The sequence below is a fragment of the Lithobates pipiens genome, unplaced genomic scaffold, assembly GCF_037356315.1.
Source record: "Lithobates pipiens isolate NorthernLeopardFrog02 unplaced genomic scaffold, aLitPip1_a1.2 Scaffold_1, whole genome shotgun sequence".
Lineage (NCBI taxonomy): Eukaryota > Metazoa > Chordata > Amphibia > Anura > Ranidae > Lithobates > Lithobates pipiens.
Window position 1 is genome coordinate 195,754,302 of NW_027507685.1, and position 26,192 is coordinate 195,780,493.

General features: G+C 45.1%; 1 protein-coding gene across 8 annotated transcripts in view; it reads left to right on the forward strand.

The window, feature by feature from the left end:
• The window catches only part of LOC143981679 (3-galactosyl-N-acetylglucosaminide 4-alpha-L-fucosyltransferase FUT3-like), a 146,927-nt gene that overhangs the window by 39,568 nt on the left and 81,167 nt on the right, over window positions 1-26,192 (forward strand). The window lies entirely within an intron of this gene.

A 26,192-nucleotide genomic window follows, 5' to 3' on the forward strand; every position in this document is an offset into this window, starting at 1 on the left:
TTGCTATGTGGGCTAGGAGGGTAACACGGCGAATATTATCACCTGCTTGTCTAGAGGGAATAAACCCTGTCTGATCTTTGTGAATGAGGGAGCCTATTATTGGATTTAGTCGGTTAGAGAGGATCTTGGCTAGAATTTTAATATCTAAATTAAGTATTGAAATTGGTCTATAATTGGACCAAGAAGTTTCATCAGTGTTTGGTTTTGGAATCATGGCTATGGATGCTAATAAGGATTCATCACGAAAGGAATGGTTTGTGAGAAGGGAGTTAAAGGCCTCTACCATAAGGGGAGATAGTATAGTAGTAACATTTTTATAAAATATAGCTGAGAAACCATCAGGGCCTGGACGTTTGTGGATTTTCAGAGTTTTTATTGCTGTTTGGACTTCAAAATCTGAGATTGGTTTATCAAGAAGTTCTTTTTGAGCAGTTGAAAGGGAGGGGAGTTGTATAGAGGAGAGAAGGGTATCAAATTTTGCTTGGTCAAATTTATGAGTATCTCGGTATAGGTCAGTGAGTCCTTTACTAAACTTATGGATAATTTTGAGAGGGTTACTAGAATAATAATCTTTGGATAATTGGAGGCGGATCGGTTTAGGGGTATAGTTTGTCTTGCGTAGGGCTAAGGCTAAGAAAGTAGTCGGCTTATTGGCTTTCATATAAAAAGTATGTGCTGATTTTCGGAGAATCTTTTCAGCTGAGTCTGTTAAGAATAGGTCGAGTTCTAAATTGGCTTTTTCATATAATTGTTTATTTTGCTGTGAGGGTGAGTTTTGAAAATTCTCAGAGGCTTTATAAAAAGCATCATCAAGTTGTGCATGTAGTTGTTTTAGTTTTTTCCGATGATATGTTGCTTGGCTAATGCAGACCCCTCTGATAGATGGTTTAAGGGCTTCCCAAAGTGTCAAAGGGTTTGTATCTAAGGGATTGTTGTTAGCAAGGTAGTCTTGTATAGCATTTTCTATATCTTGTCTGTATTTAGGTTTGGTTAGTAGACTGTCATTTATACACCAGGTACGGTGATTAGGTCTTGGAATTAATGATGAAAAGGATGTCATTACAGCATCATGATCTGACCAAGAGCATGGTACAATTTGAGAGTTAAGGATAAGGGTAGAGGTACTAGTGTTTATAAGGAGATGGTCAATTCGAGAGAATTGTTTGTGAGGATGAGAATAGTGCGTATATTGTTTCCTTATAGGGTTATGTTCACGCCAAGTATCTAGTAAGGAATGCTGATTAAGAAGGTTTTGGTATGACAGTCACTGAGCATTTATTGGAGTCGGGGATTTGTCTAGGAATGGATATATCACTTGATTAGAGTCTCCACAGAGCGTTAGGGTACCAGTTTTATGTGTATCCACTAGTGAGAACAAGTGAGAGAGGAAGGACAATGGATTCTTATTCGGGGCATAGTAAGAGACTATGATAACTTCGCAGTCTAGCAAGTGGCCAGAGAGTAGTAGGTATCTTCCCTCGGGATCTTTAATTTCTTTTTTAAGTATAAACGGTGTGGCACGGTGAAAAGCTATTAAGACACCTCTCTGTTTGGTAGAGGCTGAGGCAGTATATGTCTGGGGGTATTGTTGACTGAAGAATTTTGGGAAGGATTGTGTTGAAAAGTGTGTTTCCTGTAAACATACCACTTGTGCTTTAAGCTTGGAAAAGTATTGGAACGCTTTAGTTCTCTTTGAGGGGGAGTTGAGTCCCTGTACATTGAGGGTTAGGATATTTAAAGTCATTTTTATGAAGAAGTGGAATATCAGGAGAGTTGTGGGTATTTGGTTAGGGCAAGGAAGGGTATATGGGGTAAAGTAGATAGGAAATGAAAAGTATGAGTTGAATCTGGTAGTTGAAAGGGGTATGAGAAGCGTTGGTATAGAAAAAAGGGTGGCTCCTATGTGGAGCAAGTATTCAGTGGGTGGTAAAAATCACCAACCAATGGATACTGTAGGTCCAAAGAGTATCCAATTACAGTATCGGGTACTCGAGGATCAAGTTGAATGCACAGTACGTTATGACCGGGATTATGACAGCCATTCAAAATAGTCTATAAATTTGTAAACAAGCAAGTTTTTAGAACTATTATATAACTATATAATTATACTTGGTACATTAACAAAAGTACAAAAAAAAAAAAAATAATAATAAAAAAAAAAAGTGCATGAAATAAAAATAGAATTAGTGAAGCATCTCTGAGGTCGATTTTGTTTAAGATGATTTATAGTGCTTGTCTCATTAATTATAGCTGTCCTGTACCCATTAATCAGAAGTAAAACCCCCGACAACAGGTCCAGGAGAGGATAATAAAATATAATTTCTTATGAAATGAAGGTGTTGCAAATATACCAAGTATTGGCACTACATTAGCATTTAAATTAAGAACATTATATTATGTTAGGGTGTAAGACCCATCTCAGTGTTATTTACTGATGATGTCACTGAATATATGATTTAAGGCAGAACATGCTCTAGGGGTTCTATATCACATATACGAATATTAACATCAGTCCATCTGTTCTTCTTGAGCTGATGGAGGTGAAGTCGTACGGCACCTTTTATGCATACTGGGATGATCTGAAAGATTAGAAGTGTCCTGTGGTTGTTTAGGAGAGTTAGATGTTGCTCGACGTTTGGATCCTTCAGCTGTTCCCTCTGATGTTGACAGGCGAAGATCTTGAATTGCTTCAATGAGATCATCTTCCGTTTTACAGGTGAAGGTAGAACCTCGGTGAGAAAAGCGGACAGCAAATGGGAAGTTCCAGCGATAAGAGATGTGATGAAGTTGGAGAATCTGCAAATGTGGCTTCATCGCCTTTCTTTTCATTAGAGTTTGCTGGTAGAGGTCTTGAAAAATCTGATATTTATGCCCCTGAAAGATTAACTAGATGCTGACTGCCGGCCGCCAAATGACGGCCAGGCGGCACACCTATTGTGGTGGGAGGCCGTCATATGACGGCCTCCCGTTTAAACAGGGAATGCACGCGATCGTGGGCGCGCATCCCTGTTTCTTCAGTGGTGGCGTGTCACGGAGCACCGCTCGCCACCGAAGGGGGTGAACAGCCATTGGTTATGGCTGTTTACCATGTGATCGGCCGTGATGAAGTCACGGCCGATCACAGATGGTCACACCCCGACTGTGCACGGCACATGCGAGCGATCGCGAGCGTGCTGCGCGTGCACGTCGGTGGCGGCGTGTTTCCCGGGAACACTGCTCGTCACCGACGCTGGTAAACAGCCATTGGCCGGCTGTTTACCCACGTGGTCGGCTGTGATCCTTTCACAGCCGTTCACTAGCCGTACCTGTCACAGTCCATCAGGGTACCCGATTACCTGTCACGGTCCATCAGGGTACCCGAGTACCTGTCACGGTCCATCAGGGTACCCGAGTACCTGTCACAGTCCATCAGGGTACCCGAGTACCTGTCACAGTCCATTAGAGTACCGAGTACCTGTCACAGTCCATCAGGGTACCCGAGTACCTGTCACAGTCCATTAGAGTACCGAGTACCTGTCACAGTCCATTAGAGTACCGAGTACCTGTCACAGTCCATCAGGGTACCCGAGTATCTGTCACAGCCCATCTGAGTACCCGAGTACCTGTCACAGTCCATCAGGGTACCCGAGTACCTGTCACAGTCCATTAGAGTACCGAGTACCTGTCACAGTCCATTAGAGTACCGAGTACCTGTCACAGTCCATTAGAGTACCGAGTACCTGTCACAGTCCATCAGGGTACCCGAGTACCTGTTCCAGTCCATCTGAGTACCCGAGTACCTGTCACAGTCCATCTGAGTATCCGAGTACCTGTCAGTTCATCTGAGTACCCGAGTACCTGTCACCGCCCTTCAGAGTACCCAAATACCAGTCACCAAACCATCAGAGTACCTGTCACCGGGCCATCAGAGTACCTGAGTACTTGTCACCAGGCCATCAGAGTACCCAAGTACCTGTCACCAGGCCATCAGAGTACCCGAGTACCTGTCACCAGGCCATCAGAGTACCCGAGTACCTGTCACCAGGCCATCAGAGTACCCAAGTACCTGTCACCAGGCCATCAGAGTACCCGAGTACCTATCTCCAGCCCATCAGAGTACCCGAGTACCTATTTGCAGCCCATGTCTCATAGAATATATGTTGGGGTGTTTGCTTTCCAAAATGGGGTCATTTTGTGGGTAATTTCACTGTCCTGGTGGTCCAGGACCTTCAAAAGTGTGATGGGTAGGAATGAAATGAGATGTGTCATTTATGCTCCTAGAACGCCTGAACGTACTACTTCAATGTTCGGCCTCTCTATGTGGCCAGGCTGTGTAAAAGTCCTACACATGTAGTATCGCCATACTCGGGAGGAGTAGCAGAATGTATTTTGGGGTGTAATTTTTGCTATATACATGCTATGTGTTAGAAATATCTTATAAATTGACAATTTTGTGTAAAAAAAAAATGCGTTTTAATTTTTTTCCACATATTCCAAAAACTTCTGGAAAAAAATTAACCATTCAAAAGACTCATTATGCCTCACAGATTATACATTGGGGTGTTTGCTTTCCAAAATGGGGTCATTTTATGGGAAATTCCATTGTCCTCGTACTCCAGGGCCTTCAAAGGTGTAATAGGTGGTTGAGAAACGAGATTTTGCTCGTAGAACGTCTGAAGGTACTACATCAATGTTAGTGCTCTGTATGTGGCCAGGCTGTGTAAAAGTCTCACACATGTGGTATCGCTGTACTCGGGAAGAGTAGCAGAATGTATTTTGGGGTGTAATTTGTTGTATGCATATGCTGTGTGTGAGAAATAACCTGATAATATGACAATTTAGTAAAAAAAAAAAAAATCTTCATTTTGCAAAGAATTGTGGGAAAAAATTACAACTTAAAAAAACTCACCATGCTACTTACTTAATACCTTGGAATATCTACTTTGTAAAAAGGGGTCATTTGAGGGGTATTTGTACTTTCCTGACTTGTTAGTGTCTCAAGAAATGAGGTACACCTGATGTACTGAAGGCCTGATCAGAAGTGATCAATTTTCAGTGATTGGCACCATAGTTTGTAGACTCTATAACTTTCACAAAGACCAAATAATATATACTAATGGGGGTTATTTTTACCAAAGATATGTAGCAGTATAAATTTTGGCCAAAAATTCTGAAGAAAAATTACTAATTAGCAAAAATTTATGACAGAAACAAAGAAAAAGGCATTTTTTTCACAAAATTTACATTTTATTTTATTTATAGCACAAAAAATAAAAAACCCACTAGTGACTAAATACCACTAAAAGAAAGCTCTATTTGTGTGGAAAAAAGGACGCAAGTTTCATATGGATAAAGTGTTGGATGACTGAGTAATTGTCATTCAAACTGTGAGAGCGCTGAAAGCTGAAAATTGGTCTGGTCAGGAAGGGGGTGTAACTGCACTGTATTGAGGTGGTTAAGGAATCTTTACTATGGGCTGCTTCCATTATTTGTGCTTTAGTATGGAAGTAGTGTAATTTTATTACAATGTCCCTGGGGGGGGGGGGGGGGGGGCATCCTCTTTTCTGGGAGCCAGGGTTCTATGAATCCTGTCCATTTCCAGGCGCTCTATAGGAATTGGGACTAATTCCTGCAAAAGTGCAGTAATAGTGGATTGGAGATCTTCTATAGCCTCAGGGATGCCACGGATATGAAGATTAGATCTCCTGGCTCTATTTTCAAATTCCTCGAGTCGGCTGCTGAGGGAAGAATTTTCTTCCCTAAGGGCTTCTATTTCTTCTTTTTGATTATTTGTAATAACTTCCAATTCATCCATTCTCTGTTCTAGGATAGATGTGCGACGGCCCACCTCACGAATCTCTCGTGTAAGTCTCTCAGTAATTGTATCTGAGGTGTTTTGTAAAGCCTTTTGTAAAACTCTCTCAAACTGACATAATAAGTCAGAGCCAGGAGGAGAGTTCTGTAAAGTAATGGGAGTCATTCCAAAATCAAAATCTGTCTCACCTTTCTGTGTGGAGGGAGAAATCCTTATTTGTGTCTTTTTCTGTGAGGAAATATTGCAGGGGGATGATGCTGCCGCCATTTTAGCAGTAGTTCCAGTCAGCGATGTTTGGGCTTTTAAAGTTTTAGATTTAGATTTTTTTCCCACTGTACATAGTATCAAAATGTGCCCTGATCTCTCAGTGACAAATGTAACAGTTTTGTAAAGCGGTGTGCTGCTATAACTTGTCGTTATTAGTTGTCAGGTCCTGGTATCCACGGAGCTCTAAGCAGCCATGTACTGCTCAGTTAGCCGCGCGCATGTGCACCCATAAATCAGTAATTTGACATAATGGAAAGAATCTAGATATTCTAGATATTCGCTTTAGAAGAAGGCGGTCACATTCTGAATCCTTTTCACGTATATCTACTGATGACAACCCTCCAGGATCAAGCCCACTGATTGCTCCTAGAACCCGTAGAGCTCGTTGTGACCATTGATGATTTACACTGCTCTTTATATATTCTCTTTATTTTCATTCTGTAATGCAGTATCTATCTTTGAGCTCTTAGTACATTCTGTTCTCTCCTGTCTGTCATCTTCTATGATCTATACTTGCTCTCTTCTGGACACATTACCTTGTAATAATATTCTGTTGATTTACTGATAGCATCTTCTTATTTACTACGGGGTATTGACATTTTTAGACTCTCTTTATTTTTCGAGTCTTTTGAGTCTAACTATTACAGAATGTTTCTTTTTTTTTTCACATAAATGTTCAGGTATCTTAATAGAATACATTGTAACATTTATATAACATTATATTATTGTTGCCTACCCACTTGTTTTTGCAACATACTATCGGTTGTATTAATCTTATTTAACTATTCTGGTCCTATGAATCTTTATGAGATGTACTTACTAAATTCTTTCAGTATATTATATTCAGATTTAAGATATATACTATTATCCATTTTTTTTTCTTTTTCTTTAGTCCATACGATATTTATTGATTTTAAATATTTATAAGATCTTATGAAGTTATTTCTTTATTTATTTTTGCTCTACACTAGTATGAATGATATGTTTTATTTTGAAATTTTTCTGCTTCAAAAAGGTTAAGAGGGAAGACATATATGGATTTAATAGAGTGGAACACTTCAATCTCTTATTTCTAATTTCTCCTTATTTTTTTTATTTTTTTTTTAATAACAGTATATGAATTACTACTTTTACTATATTACACTGTGAGACATACTATTGCCTTTCTCATCCCATGTGTAATGTGATATTGTTCCACTTTATATATTTATATATATATATATATATATATATATATATATATATATATATATATATATATATATATATATATTTATTTATATTTTTCCATATGATACCTCTTAATTTTTATTCAATTTGATTCTCAGTTTAGCGGATTACTGCCTTTTGATTTTAGAAACCTATTCACTCAGTCTCTGGTTTCGTTACCCAACAGTGGTTACTTTTATTTTGATCTGATATTTGTTCATCTATTATTTTTTATCATACCACTATATATTTCCAGTTACTCCATTATAACGGTGTATAATATCTTCAAACTAGCAATCAGGCTATTGCTAGTTACAGGATATTCATTGTATTTATTTAATTTCTTAAATCTTTCTTTGTTTTGTTTTTTATTAATTTATTCATTTTTTCCTACTCCCCTTCCTCCTTCTCTAATATAGATTGTCATTACTACTTCAACATATTTACTTAACTTGAAACGATAAGTTTACTGTATTTTACTATAAAATATTAAAAAAAATGTTTTTTCTGAGAATATGATACCCACAATTAAACTCATCTCTCTTAATGCTAGAGGCCTCAATATTCCAGAAAAATGTTCCAGTTTGCTTCAATCTATGCATAAAAATAGGGCCAACATCATCTTTTTACAAGAAACTCATTTTAAATCAACTTCTACTCCAAAATTCAGTGATGCAAGATATCCAACTTTTTTTCATGCGACCAATAGATTCTCTAAATCAAAAGGAGTCTCCATCTTATTTGCAAAACATTGCCCTTTCCAAATTAGTCATAAATGTGTTGATATTAATGGCCGTTACATTTTTCTGAAGGGTACGCTTTATGGTAAACTGATTACCTTAGCGAATATTTATGCTCCGAAATCTAAACAGGTATTATTCTTTAAATCGACTTTTAAATTACAAGCCGCTTTCCAAGAAGGTATACTCCTCTTAGGTGGAGATTTTAATGTTCCACTTAGCCCCTTGCTTGATACTTCTACAGGAACTTCTTCTATACTTTATGAAGCCTTGCGTGCTATTAAAACACAACTTATAAAGGAAATACTACATCATTCCTGGCATACACAATATCCTAATGTAAAGGATTATACGTTTTATTCAGCTCCCCATAACCGCTATTCTAGGATTGACTACATTTTTATCTCACAAAGAGATCTGGCATTGATCACTTCAGCTACTATAGATCCTATGTTTATGTCGGATCTTCATCCCATATCTGTATCCATTACCTTCCCAAATATGCCAACAAGATCCTGCATATGGCATCTTGATCCGTCCCTTCTTACGGATAAGGTATTAACACAAAATATTAAAGAACAATTATCCAGATTTTTTAAAGAAAATCAATCCTCGAATGTCTCTTCTATAATCCAATGGGATGCACATAAATGTTCCATACGGGGTACATTAATAGCAATTTCCATACGTCACAGGAAGGAATGTGTAGCATTCATTAATAAATTAACAACTCATATGCACACTTTAGAACGAGTGCATAAGGCTACACAAGCTGAATCTTCCTTAAATTAATTAATTCAAGCCAGAAATGAATTATTGACAGAATTACATAAAAAAACTAAAAGAAATTATATTCTAGCTAAAAAAATATTCTATGAATATGGAAATAAGTCAGGAAAATTATTAGCGAACGCTCTTCGAAGTAAAAAAATCATCCACTACAATTCATTCTTTGACTAATTCTTTGGGACGTAAATTGCAAACTAATGAAAAAATTGCTGCTGAATTTGTTCACTACTATACTCATTTTTGCAACTTTAAACCTACACATAATCCTATGACTGATCATAAACGCAGACTAATGATAACAAAATTTCTTGAACAATATACTCCCAATAGGTTATCTGATAGTGAAACTAAGACTTTAGAAAATTATATCTCTTCTGAAGAATGTGATTTAGCGCTTAAGCATCTTAAACCGGGTAAAAGTCCTGGCCCAGACGGACTTACTACAGGATATTATAAGTCTTTCTGTGACACGCTTAAGCCATATTTTTTATCTGCATTCAATTCCTTTGCTTTTGATCACTCCCCACCAAGAGATCTTCTTACTGCTCATATATCTGTCATTCCTAAACCTCATAAAGATCCTTCCCTAGTTACCAATTACAGGCCTATTTCTTTATTGAATGTAGACCCTAAAATGTATGCATATATATAGATGGTTAAAATCCACGAATAACCATGGTTTCTTCCTTTCCCTTGATGCAGAGAAGGCTTTTGATAGAGTGGCATGGGATTTTATGATGGAAACTCTTAAAATGTTTGGTATTCAACATCGTATGTTACAATTTATCCTTGCATTATATTCTTATCCTACAGCACAGGTTAGAATTAATGGCCACCTATCGAAAGCCTTCCTGATATCTAACAGAACTCGCCAAGGATGTCCCTTGTCCCCTTTAATTTTCGTTCTTACCCTTGAACCATTCTTGCAATGACTTAGATCTAATCCTGATATTAAGGGTGTCAATATTGCTCATAATACCTATAAACTAGCAGCATTCCCTGATGATATTCTTTTATTTCTTACAGAACCCCACATTACATTGCCTAATGTTCTTAAAGATTTTGATATGTTTAAATCTTTATCCAATCTCCAGATTAATCTTACAGAATCAGAAGCTTTGAATGTATCCTTAGATAAGGATACGTTATCTAAATGTCAATCTAACTTTCCATTTAAATGGAATAACAAATCGATTACTTATTTAGGAATACAACTACCGACACACCTATCAAATCTATACTCTAAGAATTTCCTGACAATTCTTAATACCATTCAGAAAGATTTCAAATCTTGGTCCTCAGGACTTTTTTCTTGGTTTGGCAAGGCCTCCGTAATTAAAATGAACATTCTCCCTAGGCTATTGTATGTCCTTGGAGCATTACCTATCACACTTCCACAAGCCTTTTTTACTTCTACTCGACATGCTTGTTCTTTATTTATGTAGTCTAAGTCTAAACCCAGAATTAGCTTTGAAAGACTTACTCTACCCAAACTTAAGGGGGGTATTGGTCTTCCAGATGTTACTAAATACTACTGGGCCTGTCATCTTACGAGAATTATTGATTGGAATGTTCATTTTAATACTAAAGCTTGGGTTGTCATTGAACACGCATTTTCTACAATACCTCTCCATCAATTACCATGGATTTCCACCTCACATATACCATTGACATGTAAGCAATAGTGATGGACGAACGTTTCGCCCGGCGGTCGTTTCGCGGCGAATTTCCGACATTCGCGGTCCGCACGTTCGAACGCCTTTTTCCGTCGTTCGCCGCGGCGGACTTACGTGTTTAATGTATACAAGAACTTTAACCTTTGGTGACACGTTTATCATGTGATACAGGACAGCCAATTGAGACATGACAGCACATGGACACTTGGACATTCCCCCTAACCTATAAATACACCCGATCCGGTGGCCATTTTACATTCTTTCTTCTGTTACGATAGGGACAGGTTCCTGTGTGGAGTAGGGAGAGATAAACCACTAGCTATTTGGTACACAAAAGTTCTTTTCAGGACTGGTATAGGTGTTAGGTGTTGATAGGTTTGCTGTGCTGCTGATTCTTGCAGCAGCCTGAGTGTCTTTTGTTAGTTTAGAGAAAGGGAAAGGACGGTGTATGCTACAGGGACAGCCAGATTAGTCTTTCATCATCATCATCATCATCATTAGCTGTTACTATCAAGGTCCACAAAAGAGCTGTTCCAGTAACCACTAATCGTTCTCTTTTTTTGCCAATTTGTATAGGGACAGGAAGGAAGCAGTGTTGTCAGGCAGTGAGGGTAATTTTAAAGACTTGCTGTTATTATTAGTTCCACAAAGGTTCTTTTCAGGACTGGTATCAGTGGTACAGTAATAGGCTTGTACATGTATAATATTCTTTCTTCCAAATATAGAAAGGATATTATACTTGACTGCTGCCCTTCTGCTGCAGTCTGCTAAACATTCACAACTCACTTGTTCCACAAAAGTTCTTATAAGGACTGGTAACTTGGTATAGGGTGCTACGGTACATAGGCTTGAGTGCGGTACAGTCTGCTGTTCTGTAAGGACCGCTATCGGTCCACAATAGATAGGGTTGACGTGCACCACTGCTGACCGCTGCCCTATACTGCAGCAGTCCTTCAGCGGTATAGGGACTGACGTACAGTCTGCTAATCACTAACACACAACCTGCTTGTTCCACAAAAGTTCTTATAAGGACTGGTAACTTGGTATAGGGTGCTACGGTACATAGGCTTGAGTGCGGTACAGTCTGCTGTTCTGTAAGGACCGCTATCGGTCCACAATAGATAGGGTTGACGTGCACCACTGCTGACCGCTGCCCTATACTGCAGCAGTCCTTCAGCGGTATAGGGACTGACGTACAGTCTGCTAAACACTAATACACAACCTGCTTGGTCCACAAAAGTTCTTATAAGGACTGGTAACTTGGTATAGGGTGCTACGGTACATAGGCTTGAGTGCGGTACAGTCTGCTGTTCTGTAAGGACCGCTATCGGTCCACAATAGATAGGGTTGACGTGCACCACTGCTGACTGCTGCCCTATACTGCAGCAGTCCTTCATCGGTATAGGGACTAAGAGTTTTGTCACAGGGTCATTTAAAAAATGACAGGCAGAGGAAGAGGCAGGCCCTTCCGCAGGGGTGGTAGGGGTAGGGCAGGAGCAACAGGCTTGAGCCAAAGTGGGAAGTTGCAGAAGGTGCGTTCAATTACTTTAAAGGATGCACCAGACTTGGTTGAGTGGCTCGCTCAGCCTTACTCTTCTGCACCCTCCTCATCCTCTCGATCTGCACCCTCTTCTTCACTCTCTGCTATGTGCACCCCCAAAGACACTACCACCAACAACACGACCACCACCACCACCACCACATACCTTCCGCTTGAGTCACTGGAATTATTTTCCGATCCATATCAAGAGGACATTTCTGATGCGCAGCCACTCTTGGTATTGGATCAGGAAGAGGAGGTAGCAACAAGCGCTACTCAGCAGTCTGACGACAGTACCCAGATCAGCCCAAGGAGGAGGTTGGTCCCCGGTGTTGCTGCCTACTCCGAGATCTCTACTTATAGCGGTGGGGAAGGTGACGTTGATGATGACGTGTCTAGTGATGTCACGTGGGTGCCCACAAGAGAGGAAGAGGAGGGGAGTTCAGAGGGAGATATGGACCAGCAGATAGGGAGGAGAAGCAGGAATAACTTACATTGCACAGGAGGGACAAAGCAGACTGCAAATGTATCAGGAGCGAGTCATCGACCATGTACGGTCACATCTGGCGCTCCCAGGACACCGGCACATGGCTCCGCAGTGTGGGCTTTTTTTAACGTGTCCGCTGCTGACAATAGCGTTGCCATCTGCAATCTTTGCAGTCAACGCGTTAGTCGCGGTAAGCCCAATACTCACCTAGGGACGACCGCCTTAAGAAGGCACATGAGCAGCCATCACCGAGCCCAGTGGGAGCAACGGAACACACAAAGCCACACTGCAGGCTCTCACCGTCCAGCCTCGTCTTCTACTTCTCCTTCTCCTCTCTCCTCACAATTGTCCTCCACTCCACCTTCCATCACGCCAAGCTCACATTTTTCTGCAAAAAGGCAGGCTTCCGTGGGCCTAATGTTTGAGCGTAAAAAAATGATGACGCCGGATAACCCTCTTGCCCAACGGTTGGCGGCTGGCTTGTCAGAACTCATAGCCCGCCAACTACTGCCATATAAACTGGTGGACTCGGAGGCCTTTCGCAAATTTGTGGCCATTGGAACACCACAATGGAAGGTCCCAGGAAGGAAGTATTTCTCAGAGAAGGGCATCCCAGAGCTATATGGCCATGTTCAGCGGCAAGTGAATGTATCTCTGGCACACAGTGTCGGTGCCAAGATACATCTGACCACAGACACGTGGTCTAGCAAACACGGGCAGGGAAGGTATATCACTTTTACTGCCCACTGGGTGAACCTTCTGACGGCCGTCAAGCATGTAACCCGTGGCACCCGTGTAGATTTGGTTTTACCGCCACGGATTGCATGCAGGCCTGACTCTTCTTCTCCTCCTCCTACTCCATCCTCCTCCCTCTCCTCCTCAGCTGCCTCCTCCTTTTCCGCTGCTAGCGTCTCTTCCGCTGCACCGCCCAAGCTCCCCAGAACCTATTCCACATGCCAGGTGAGACGTTGCCATGCCGTGCTGCGTCTGTTGTGCCTGGAAGCAAAGAGCCACACTGGCCCGGCACTCCTTTCAGCTTTGCGTTCACAGGCAGATGAGTGGCTAACACCGCTCAATTTGACAGTTGGTAAAGTGGTGTGTGACAACGGTGCCAATCTGCTTAGCGCATTGAAACAGGGCAAAATCACGCACGTGCCGTGCATGGCACACGTCTTAAACTTGGTCGTGCAGCGATTCCTTGTCAAATACCCTGGGGTCCAGGACATCTTGCGGCAGGCAAGGAAAATCTCGGCCCATTTCAGAAGATCTTACACGGCCATGGCTCGCCTTGCTGACATTCAGCGGCGACACCATCTGCCGGTCAGACGTCTTATTTGCGATTGCCCGACGCGATGGAACTCAACCTTCTATATGCTTGATAGGCTGCTCCAGCAGAAACGTGCAGTTAACGTCTACCTGTATGAACTCTGCGAAAGAAACGGTTCTGGGGAGCTGGGTTTTTTTCACCGCGCCAGTGGCTGCTCATGCGCGACACATGCAGACTTCTGCGGCCATTTGAGGAGATCACCAAACTGGTCAGTCGCAGCCATGGCGCCATCAGTGACATGGTACCTTATGCCTTCTTTCTGGAGCGTGCATTGCGTCGTGTCATTGATCAGGCTGTGGAGGAGCAGGAGCGGGAAGATGAGGAAGTCGCAATGCTGGATGAATTCCCAGGGGGGGCTACTCTATCTGAGACAAGTCAACAACAGGAGTCTGATGAGGAGTTAGAGGAGGATGGTGCCGGGGCGGATGAGCAGGAGCAAGAAGAGCATGCTTTAAACCTTTCTGGGATCCCTGTTGTGCGAGGATGGGGAGAGGAGAATGAAGAGGACGACATTATCCTGGATGATGAGCAGGAGCCAGGCCACCACACCGCTTCCACTTTAGTGCAAATGGGGGCCTTCATGCTCCAGTGTTTTAATAGGGACCCCCGTATAAAAAGCATGAGGGTCAAGGACCAGTACTGGGTGGCAACGTACTTAGACCCCCGGTACAAACACAAAATGGCGGAAATGTTACCGCCGTCGCAGAGGGCTGTCAGAATGCAGCACTTCCAGGCCTTGCTTCGAGAAATGCTGCATTCTGCTTTTGCGTGCGCTGGCAGAGGAGCAATTCCCACTCCCAGAGAAGGATTTGCGGGTACCAATCCAACAGCGCCTGCAAGAAGAGGCCGGTTTGAAGATGTGTTGGTGACTTCGGATATGAGGTCATTCTTTCAGCCGACCCATCGACAGGTGTCATCCGGATCCAGCATCAGGGAACGCCTAGACCGTCAGGTGTCCGACTACATTGGGTTAACGGCCGATGTGGACGCTCTGAGGAGTGATGAACCCCTAGACTACTGGGTGGGCAGGCTTGACCTCTGGCCAGAGCTTGCCCAATTTGCAATCGAACTGTTGGCTTGCCCCTCATCCAGTGTCCTGTCCGAAAGGACGTTCAGCGCAGCAGGGGGGATTGTGACCGATAAGCGTACTCGCCTAGCTCACGACAGTGTTAACTACCTCACATTTCTAAAAATGAATGAGGCATGGATCTCGGAGGAATTCAACACATGTGACCAGTAGACCATGTATATGTCTATAAACTATTTTTTTAATCAAGCACACAGACCTTCTTAATTCATTTGGCTCACTTCCTTGACCCAAAAAAGCACACCGTACTATATGCCCCTACCCTCCTCTTTGAAGAGGTTGAGCGGTGTCATATTTCTACTGGGGCTGCTTATGATATCCCTGTGCTGTGCTGACTTCCTCCTGGGGGTTCTTATTATGAAGGGATCACACTATCCCTGTGCTGTGCTGACTTCCTCCTGGGGGTTCTTATTATGAGGGGATCACACCATCCCTGTGCTGTGCTGACTTCCTCCTGGGGCTGCTTACGGTGCTGCTGTCAGTGCTGTATGTCACGGTGCTGCTGTCAGCGCTGTATGTCACGGTGCTGCTGTCAGCGCTGTATGTCACGGTGCTGCTGTCAGCGCTGTATGTCACGGTGCTGCTGTCAGCGCTGTATGTCACGGTGCTGCTGTCAGCGCTGTATGTCACGGTGCTGCTGTCAGCGCTGTATGTCACGGTGCTGCTGTCAGCGCTGTATGTCACGGTGCTGCTGTCAGCGCTGTATGTCACGGTGCTGCTGTCAGCGCTGTATGTCACGGTGCTGCTGTCAGTGCTCTGTATTACGGTGCTGCTGTCAGATGCCTCTATCACGGTGCATGTGTCATTCCGGTATGTCACGCTGCTGGTGATCATCTCCTGCACCCTCTTCTTTGCCTACCCTGGTCCCTGACCTTCCCTCTCCTCCATTGCCTTCATTAGCTCCATAGTCCTGAATTGTTAGAACAATTTCCCAAATAAAATAAAAATGCTTGTAGTTATCGATCCCAAATTCACCTCATACATGTATTATGTCATTGTCCAGATGGTGGGACTACGTTTTACCCCCTAATAATTACCACGTGGCCGCAAATTCGACATGAAGGTTTGCAAAGTTCGCCTCCCATTGAAGTCAATGGGGCCCGCGGCGAACGTTCGGTTTCGCGAACGTTTGGGTCCGTTCGCATTTCGCTTTCGCGAAACGTCCCGTCGGAAGTTCGTCCATCACTAGTAAGCAATACCCTTTCATTGATAATACACTGCGGATATTCAGAAAAATGTGTAATACCTTTGATATCTCTTCCAATCCAGGTCCACTTACACCGATTCGTAAAAATCCTGATTTTTCACCAGGCCTTCTAGAATCATTTCTAAAGGCCGCGTACACACGGGCGGACTGTTCGCTCAACTTTGTCCGCTGAACAGTGTTTCAGCGGACAGTCCGCTCATGTGTGGGGCTTCAGCGGACAGTTTCAGCGGACAGTTTGACGAACAAAGTTTTTCGGAAATTCCGAAAAACTGTCCGCTGAAACTTTGTTTGAGCGAACAGTCCGCCCGTGTGTAGGCCACTTTCGAAATTAGCAAACTGTTCCCGCTCGGAGGAAAGTCTGCTCATTACGAGCGCGTCTCCAGGTAGGCGGGGCCCGCGAAGGAGACGTCGCGGGCCCCGCCGCCTGGTATGGACTTAAAGGGGAACCCCAACGCCGAAAAAAATCGGCGTGGGGGTCCCCCCAAAGTCCACAACAGACCCTTGTCCGAGCACGCTACCCGGCCGGCCAGGAAAGGGGGGCGAGCGAGCGCGGCCCCCCTCCCGAGCCGTACCAGGCCGCGTGCCCTCAACATGGGGGGTGCCTTGGGGAAGGGGGGGCCGCGCGGCCCCCCCCACCCCAAAGCACCTTGTGCCCATGTTGATGAGGACAAGGGCCTCTTCCCGACAACCCTGGCCGTTGGTTGTCGGGGTCTGCGGGCGGGGGGCTTATCGGAATCCGGGAGCCCCCTTTAATAAGGGGGCCCCCGGATACCGGCCCCCCACCCTATGTGAATGAGTATGGGGTACAATGTACCCCTACCCATTCACCTGTAAAATAAAAGTACCCAAAAAAAAAAACACAACACACGAGATAAAATATTTTATTGCACAGCTCCGGGGGTCTTCCGTCTTCGGGGGTCTTCTCGCCGGACTCCTCCGCTATCTTCGTGTAGCTCTTTTGCTAGTGGAGGAGTCCGGCTTTCTTCCTCCCCGCCGCCGGCCTCTTCTCCCGACTTCGGGGGTCTTGTCCCCCTCTTCGGTTCTTCTGCCGGGCCACCGCGCCTTCTTATAGCTCTTTTACAGGCGGTGGCCCGGTCTTCTGTCGCCGCCGCCTTCCGTTCTTCTGCCGGGCCACCGCGCCTTCTTATAGCTCTTTTACAGGCGGTGGCCCGGTCTTCTGTCGCCGCCGCCTTCCGTTCTTCTGCCGGGCCACCGCGCCTTCTTATAGCTCTTTTACAGGCGGTGGCCCGGTCTTCTGTCGCCGCCGCCTTCCGTTCTTCTGCCGGGCCACCGCGCCTTCTTATAGCTCTTTTGCAGGCGGTGGCCCGGTCTTCTGTCGCCGCTGTCGCCTTCCGGTCGCCTTCCGTTCTTCTTCTTGTTCTTCTTCTTCTTCTCCAGGAGATGTTGACACGTCGCTCTCTCCGGCCGGAATGCCAGAGCCGCGCTGTGCGGCCACTTATATAGTGACAATGGGCCGGTGTCACATGGTATATGTCACATGGGTTGGTCACATGGTGACCCCGCCCCCTTACGATGTCATAGTCCCCATGTGACATCAACCCATGTGACCAACCCATGTGACATATACCATGTGACACCGCCCCATTGTCACTATATAAGTGGCCGCACAGCGCGGCTCTGGCATTCCGGCCGGAGAGAGCGACGTGTCAACATCTCCTGGAGAAGAAGAAGAAGAACAAGAAGAAGAACGGAAGGCGACAGCGGCGACAGAAGACCGGGCCACCGCCTGCAAAAGAGCTATAAGAAGGCGCGGTGGCCCGGCAGAAGAACGGAAGGCGGCGGCGACAGAAGACCGGGCCACCGCCTGCAAAAGAGCTATAAGAAGGCACGGTGGCCCGGCAGAAGAACCGAAGAGGGGGACAAGACCCCCGAAGTCGGGAGAAGAGGCCGGCGGTGGGGAGGAAGAAAGCCGGGCTCCTCCGCTAGCAAAAGAGCTACACGAAGATAGCGGAGGAGTCCGGCGAGAAGACCCCCGAAGACGGAAGACCCCCAGAGCTGTGCAATAAAATATTTTATCTCGTGTGTTGTGTTTTTTTTTTTGGGTACTTTTATTTTACAGGTGAATGGGTAGGGGTACATTGTACCCCATACTCATTCACATAGGGTGGGGGGCCGGTATCCGGGGGCCCCCTTATTAAAGGGGGCTCCCGGATTCAGATAAGCCCCCCGCCCGCAGACCCCGACAACCAACGGCCAGGGTTGTCGGGAAGAGGCCCTTGTCCTCATCAACATGGGGACAAGGTGCTTTGGGGTGGGGGGGCCGCGCGGCCCCCCCTTCCCCAAGGCACCCCCCATGTTGAGGGCACGCGACCTGATACGGCTCGGGAGGGGGGGCGCGCTCGCTCGCCCCCCTTTCCTGGCCGGCCGGGTAGCGTGCTCGGACAAGGGTCTGTTGTGGACTTTGGGGGGACCCCCACGCCGATTTTTTTCAGCGTTGGGGTTCCCCTTTAAGTCCATTCCAGGCGGCGGAGCCCGCGACGTCTCCGTCGCGGGCCCCGCCTACCTGCACACGCGTTCGAAATGAGCGGACTGTTGCCTCGTGTGTGGGCGAGTCCGTTCATTTCAAAAGTTGCGCGGACTTAGTACGACGAACAAAGTTTGCCGTATTTGTCCGCTCAAAAAGTGCCGTGTGTGGGCGTGTTCGTTCATTCAAAAGTTTGAGCGGACTGTTTGACGAACTTAGTTTCGGCAGACAGTCCGCCCGTGTGTACGCGGCCTAAAGGATAATTGGTCTCATGATGTCATAAGAGCTGACAAATTTTTTCATGACATTTACTTTCTTACTTTAGAGAATCTCCAATTACTTTCACCAGGTTGTCCATTCCCATTTTGGTCATACATTCAAATTAGGCATTTCCAGAATGATCCTCGTACTCGTAACTCTTATGCTAGAAAACATACTCCCTTTGAAAATTTTTGTACAAAATTAGAATCCCAGAAACATCTGATTTCTAATATGTATTCAGGGCCAGCGCTACCACTTGGCGAAGTAGGCAGCCGCCCAGGGCGCACTACCACCTAGGGCGCAACCACGGCCTCTGTCCAGTGTGAGCTCCTCTTCTGATCTCTCGCCCCCCCCCCTGTGGTGTGCCGCCGGCGCCACCAATCCCCCATGTTTGCCGCTGAGAGCCCCACCGTGCTCACACATGTTTATTCATTCATTCATTCATTCATTCATTATCTCACAGCACCGCTCCGGGACTCCTTTGCTCCAGCCTGTCCCTCTGGAGCGGCGCTGTGTGTCTGTGTGAGTGCAGCTGGGAGCATTGAGAGGTCGGTCAGCTGACCTCCTGCCCGGCAGGGACATTGTGGAGCGGGGTGGATGGCGCTGGCCTGGTCCCGGCGGGGATATGATGGAGGCGGAGCGGGTGGACGGCGCTGGCATGGCCCTGGCGGAGCGGGTGGACGGCGCTGGCGTGGACTCCTGAACAATTCTGCACACCCAGTGCGGAGGAGTCGGAGAGGCCCGGATGATGGTCGCTGAAGGCAGCATCAAAGAGCAGAGGTAAGGAGGAGGATGGATCCTCCCCGATCTACATTGAGCTGTATGGAGGAGGTTTGTGTGTGAGTAATGCAGGAAGTAGGAGTCAGGAAGGTCAGTGTGATGTGTGTCAGTGTGATGTGTGTCAGTGTATGTGTATGTGTCAGTGCCAGTGCATGTGTCAGTGCCAGTGTATGTGTATGTGTCTGTCTGTGTCAGTGTCAGTGTATGTGTCATGCCAGTGTATGTGTCATGCCAGTGTATGTGTCAGTGTGATGTGTCAGGGTATGTGTATGTGTCAGTGTGATGTGTCAGTGTCAGGGTATGTGTATGCGTCAGCGTGATGTGTCAGTGTATGCGTCAGTGTATGCGTCAGTGTGATGGTCAGTGCATGTGTCAGTGTATGTGTCAGTGTATGTGTCAGTGTATGTGTCAGTGTATGTGTCATGCCAGTGTACGTGGATGTGTCAGAGTCAGGGTATGTGTCAGTGTATGTGTTTTGAGTGTATGCATTTTTCAGTGTGATGTGTCAGTTTGATGTGTCAGTGTGATGTGTCAATGTATGTGTTTTCAGTGTATGTGTCAGTGTGATGTGTCAGGGTATGTGTTTTCAGGGTATGCATCAGTGTGATGTGTCAGTGTGATGTGTTTTCAGTGTATGTGCTTTCAGTGTGATGGTCAGGGTGATGGTCAGCGTAGGTGTCAGCATCAGTATAATTGGCAGTGTAGGTGCCAGGTAGGTCGGTGTAATTATTAGGTAGGTCAGTGTGGGGGTCAGTGTGATGTGAGTAGTGCAGGGAGTAGGAGTCAGGTGGATTAGTTTATGTGTCAAGGGGTCAGTGTAGGGGTCAGATAGGTCATGTGTAGCAAGGGCAGGGTAAGGTGGAGTCATGTGCGCAGCCGGGGGGGGGGGGGTTGGGGGGGCGGAAAAATTAGGTTTCGTCTAGGGTGTCAACGATCCTTGCACCAGCCCTGTATGTATTCACTCTTATTTTCCAACATTTGTCCTAAATCCAATTTAGCATGTAAACATTGAGAAAGTGATTTTGCTATTAACCTATCGACTGAGGATTGGAAAACTATCATATTCTTATATTCACAAAGGCTCTCCAAATGTCTCTGCCCAGGAAAATGGATTCAAGATTTTTTCCTGTTGGTATAACACTCCTGCTAGATTACATAAAATTTTCCTTCTTTTACCCCCTAACTGTTGGAGATGTACAGATCCTGACAGATCGCTTATACATATTCTATGGTCCTGCCCCTTGATTCAGCCATTTTGGACAGAAGTCCACCGACTAACTTCTCTAATTACCACATACCCTTTGGATTTTTCTGCTATCCAAATGCTCTTGCATCGCTCTTCTACTCCCAAACCACGATATCAAAAATCCCTGACTTTGCACTTGTTGAATGCTGTAAAAATGTGTATTCCGCAACGTTGGAAGTCTATTGTTCCCCCATCCGTTAAAGATTGGTTCATTCGCATAAATTCGATTGCTGTTATGGAGGAACTCATACATCATTCTAAAGATACGCCTGATAAATGTATACATACATGGTCTTGTTGGCATGACTTCCAAACTTCTGTTGAATATTCTCAAATATACTCTTGATAATAGGCTTTTCTATTCAATTCTGTCAATGAAGGAGAAATTTCTTTTTTTCTTCCTTTTTTATTTATTTATTTATTTTTTTTACACCTCATCTTCTCATACCTTTTCATATTTTTTGTTTTATCTGATTATTTGATGTTTGTTATTCATGTCTAATATTACCCGTGTTTTTATTCCATACTAATGTTTCTTTTTCTTTTTGATTTTTGTCCCACATACTTAATTTTGTGGATTAATGAGTCTGCTATTGTTTTTATTACTTTTGAGACAATGCTATTTTTAAAAAAAATCTCTTCTAATTTATACAATTCACTTGTATTTCTATGTTGTACAACTTTATACTCAAGAAAATATTTTTGCAAAAAAAACCCCATCAGAAATCAAATGCAATTCCCAAAAATGTGAGGGTGATATATTCTACTCTCACCCACAAAAAAATATCAAATATCACAGAATAAATCAAGGAGAATAACTCTTGTGTAATGTAATTCCATCACCTGTCCGAAGAAATGCAGTATTTATGTGTATTTATGTGTAGGTGGTTACCACATGCAGCAGCTCTATGGCTAATGCCGCGTACACACGGGCGGACTGTATGGCCTACTTAGTCCGTCGAAACACATTTCAGCGGACAGTCCGCTCATGTGTGGGCTTCAGCGGACTTTTCAGCGTGCAGTCTGGCGTACTAAGTATTTCGGATTTTTCGAAATTCTGTCCGTCATACTTTGGTTTCAGCGGACAATCCGCTCGTGAGTAGGCTAGTTCGACGGACTAAGAATGGCGCATGCTCAGAAAGGATTTACACGGTGGAAGGGTGCATTGCTGTGTATTGGACTTCCTATTTCTAGTCCCGTCGTACGTGCTGTACACGTCATCGCGCAAGCTTTCGACGGACTGTTTGTGCATCCGTGTGTGGTCAAGTCCGTTCATTCGAAAGTATGACGGACTGTCCGTCGGATTGTATGACGGACTAAGTAGGCCATACAGTCCGCCCGTGTGTACGCGGCTTTAGAGGTTACAGCTTCTGCTGAGTGTCTGTGTTCAAATCCCCAACATGCTGCTTCGTGTAGAGCAGTTGTCTTGTCTTCCAGGTCCCATAACTATGTCTAAATGTAGTATTTATGTGTAGGAGGGTTCCACCACCATTGTAAATCTTGCCAGATACACTATTTAGCCAAAAGTATTGCCTTTACACATAAATGAACTTTAATGGCAGCCCAGTTTTCGTCTGTAGGGTTAAAATTTGATTTGGCCCACCCTTTGCAGCTAGAACAGCTTCTGGGGAGGCTGTCCACAAGGTTTAGTGTGTCTATGGGAATGTTTGATCATTCTTCCAGAAGCCCATTTGTGATGTCAGGCACTGATGTTGGATGAGAAGGCCTGGCTCGCAGTCTCTGCTCTAATTTAGTCAAAGGGTGTTCTATCGGGTTAAGGTCAGGACTCTGTGTAGGCCAGTCAAATTTCTCCACCCCAAACTCGCTCATCCATGTCTTTATGGACCTTGCTTTGTGCACTGGTGTGCAGTCATGTTGGAACAGGAAGGGGCCATCCCCAAACTGTCCCCACAAAGTTGGGAGCATGAAATTGTCCAAAATGTCTTGGTATGATGATGCCTTAAGAGTTCCCTTCACTGGTACTAAGGGGCCAAGCCCAACCCTTGAAAAATAACCCCACACCATAATCCCCCCTCCACCAAATGATTTGGACCAGTGCACAAAGCAAGGTCCATAAAGACGTGGAGGAACTTGATTGGCCTGGACAGAGTCCTTACCTCAACACAGAACACCTTGGGGATGAATTAGAGTGGTGACTGTAAGCCAGGATTTCTCGTCCAACATCAGTGCCTGACCTCACAAATGCACGGAAGAATAGTCAAACATTCCCATAGACACACTCATAAACCTTGTGGACAGCCTTCCCAGAAGAGTTGAAGCTGTTGTAGCTGCAAAGGGTGGGCCAAATTAATTTTGAACCCTACGGACTAAGACTGGGATGCCATTACCGTTCATGTGAATTTAAAGGCAGGTGTCCCAATACTTAGGCCAACATATTGTATATTGCTTGTGACACTGAGCATGGCTATGGACTTAGGGCTGGTTCACACCACAGAGATGCAGACAGCATGCGGGAGGCTGCCTGCTGGCTTAGTTGGTAGCAATTCTGTCTAGCAGCACTGGGGTTGCTGGTTCAATTCCCCAACATTCTAATGCTTGTGTTGAAGTTTATATGTTCTCCCTGTGTGGGTTTCTCAATATAATCCAAAGACATGCTGGCATTTTATTTGACTCCTGTCGAAATAATCTCTAATGTAAGAAAGTTAATTTTGGACTTTAGATTGGAAGCTCCTTGCAGCCAGGGACTGATGTTAATGGGTTATTTATGAAAGGCAAATCCACTTTGCACTACAAAGTGCACTTGGAAGTGCAGTCACTGTAGATCTGGGGGGAAGATCTGAAATGAGGGGAAGCTCTGCTGATTTTATCATCCAATCATGTGCAAGCTAAAATGCTGTTTTTTATTCTCCTTGCATGTTCACCTCGGATCTACAGCGACTGCATTTCTTTGCAGTTTGCACTTGTAGTGCAAAGTGGATTTGCCTTTTCTAAATAACCCCCAATGTTTGTTAGCACTAACCATGCCCAGGGACTTGGACATTTAAAATTGTAGGGTTTAAACTGCAAATGCTTAGAAAACTGTTGCTTTGTGGATGCAAATACACTTTGATCTTTGGCCTGTAGTTGGAGATTTGATGCACATAGCCAAGGGCTAACACAGGTGCAAATAGTATTATGTGTTCCTGCCCATCAGGTTCAATCACTTTAGACATACATGAAGAGACAGATTGAAAGATACTGGTGGGCGTGTGTCAGTGTGCTAACAGTACAACCTGTCTTATATATGCAGTTGGGGGGGTTGTGTGGCCTGAAAAGGTCAGGATTTTTTTTGCTGTGATGGGTGGTGTGGGAAAGCTATTGTGCAGATTGTCAAACGCCAAACTAGGGCTATTTGTTTGCTGAAATTCTTGTGCATTTTTTTTCCATCAAAAGTGGCTTTTTGTGGCCATGTTGTCAATGTTGTGTGTGTATTGTTCCTGTCTAGGGTGACCACATTTCCAAACTGCCATTCAGGGACACCCCCCCCCCACCCCAAAAAAAGATGATTTTTTACATATTTTTTTGCCAATTTTTGGGGCAGGGGCATATGAAATCAGCAGACCTGTGTGCAAGATCAAAAGTGGGCCCTAGGCATTAAGAACAACAATATGGCGCGCAAAGCGTGTCGTGGTGAACAGTGGACATGTCTTAAATTGCACTAAATATTGGCTTAAAGGGGGTGTTGTTTAGGGCGGCAACTAACGATTATTTTCATAATCGATTAGTTGGCCGATTATTGTTTCGATTAATCGGTTAATAACCTTTAAAAAAAAAGTGTCAAATTGACGTTTAATAAATAGGGAATGCGGAGTGTATGGTGGTGAGTAGTATGTACAGGAGAGGAGTGCAGAATGTATGGCGGGGGGTAATATGTACAGGAGAGGAGTGCGGAGTGTATGGCGGGGGTAATATGTACAGGAGAGGAGTGTGGGGTGTATGGCAGGGTTGTAATATGTACAGGGGAGGAGTGCGGAGTGTATGGCGGGGGTAATATGTACAGGAGAGGAGTGTGGAGTGTATGGCAGGGGGGTAATATGTACAGGGGAGGAGTGCGGAGTGTATGGCAGGGGGGTAATATGTACAGGGGAGGAGTGCGGAGTGTATGGCAGGGGGGTAATATGTACAGGGGAGGAGTGCGGAGTGTATGGCAGGGGGGTAATATGTACATGGGAGGAGTGCGGAGTGTATGGCAGGGGGGTAATATGTACAGGGGAAGAGTGCAGAGTGTATGGCGTGGGGTAATATGTACAGGGGAGGAGTGCGGAGTGTATGGCGGGGGGTAATATGTACATGGGAGGAGTGTGGAGTGTATGGCAGGGGGGTAATATGTACATGGGAGAGTGCGGCGTGTATGGCAGGGGGGTAATATGTACATGGGAGGAGTGCGGAGTGTATGGCAAGGGGTAATATGTACATGGGAGGAGTGCGGAGTGTATGGCAAGGGGTAATATGTACAGGAGAGGAGTGTGGAGTGTATGGCAGGGGGGTAATATGTACAGGGGAGGAGTGCGGGGTGTATGGCAGGGGGGTAATATGTACAGGGGAGGAGTGCGGGGTGTCTGGCAGGGAGGTAATATGTACAGGGGAGGAGTGTGGGGTGTATGGCAGGGGGGTAATATATACAGGGGAGGAGTGCGGGGTGTATGGCGGGGGGGTAATATGTACAGGGGAGGAGTGCGGAGTGTATGGCGGGGGGTAGTTAGTGGAGAGAGGAGGAAGAGGAGTGCACCTCCTGATAGTCTGTCAAAGTTCCCAGGATACCAGACAGTACAATTATCTCCGTGATAGCAGCCAGTTTGTCTTTGAAGATGGGGAGGGGGCAAGTTGGGAAAGAAGAATACTTGCAGTGATTTGGGGGGATAAGAGCGTGCTGTATGTTCTAGGAGGACACACTTTGGGAGGGGAGAGACATTGTGCAGGAAGGGGGGTTGAATAAAAAATCTGCCCCCCCCCCCCAGCACAATTTCTCTCCTCTGCTAAAGTGCCTCCTAGCACATACAGCATGCTCTTATCCCCCAAAATCACTGCAAGTATTCTTTTTTGACAACTTGCCCCCTGTCTCTCTGTGTCTCCTTCTCCTGCAAGTGCCAAGCATTAATATTCTGTACAAACCTCAGATCAGCACGTCCCGTCCTGTTGTGTCCATTTCCTCCCCCCTCCTTCTCCTGTCTGTGAGCCGAGGAAAAGGGGGAGGGGACTTCAGTCCATGTGTTAGTGTGAGGTGGGCATTGCTTAACCACTTGAGATCCGCGCTATTGCCAAATGACGACATTAGCGCGGATCTACTTTTCCGGGAC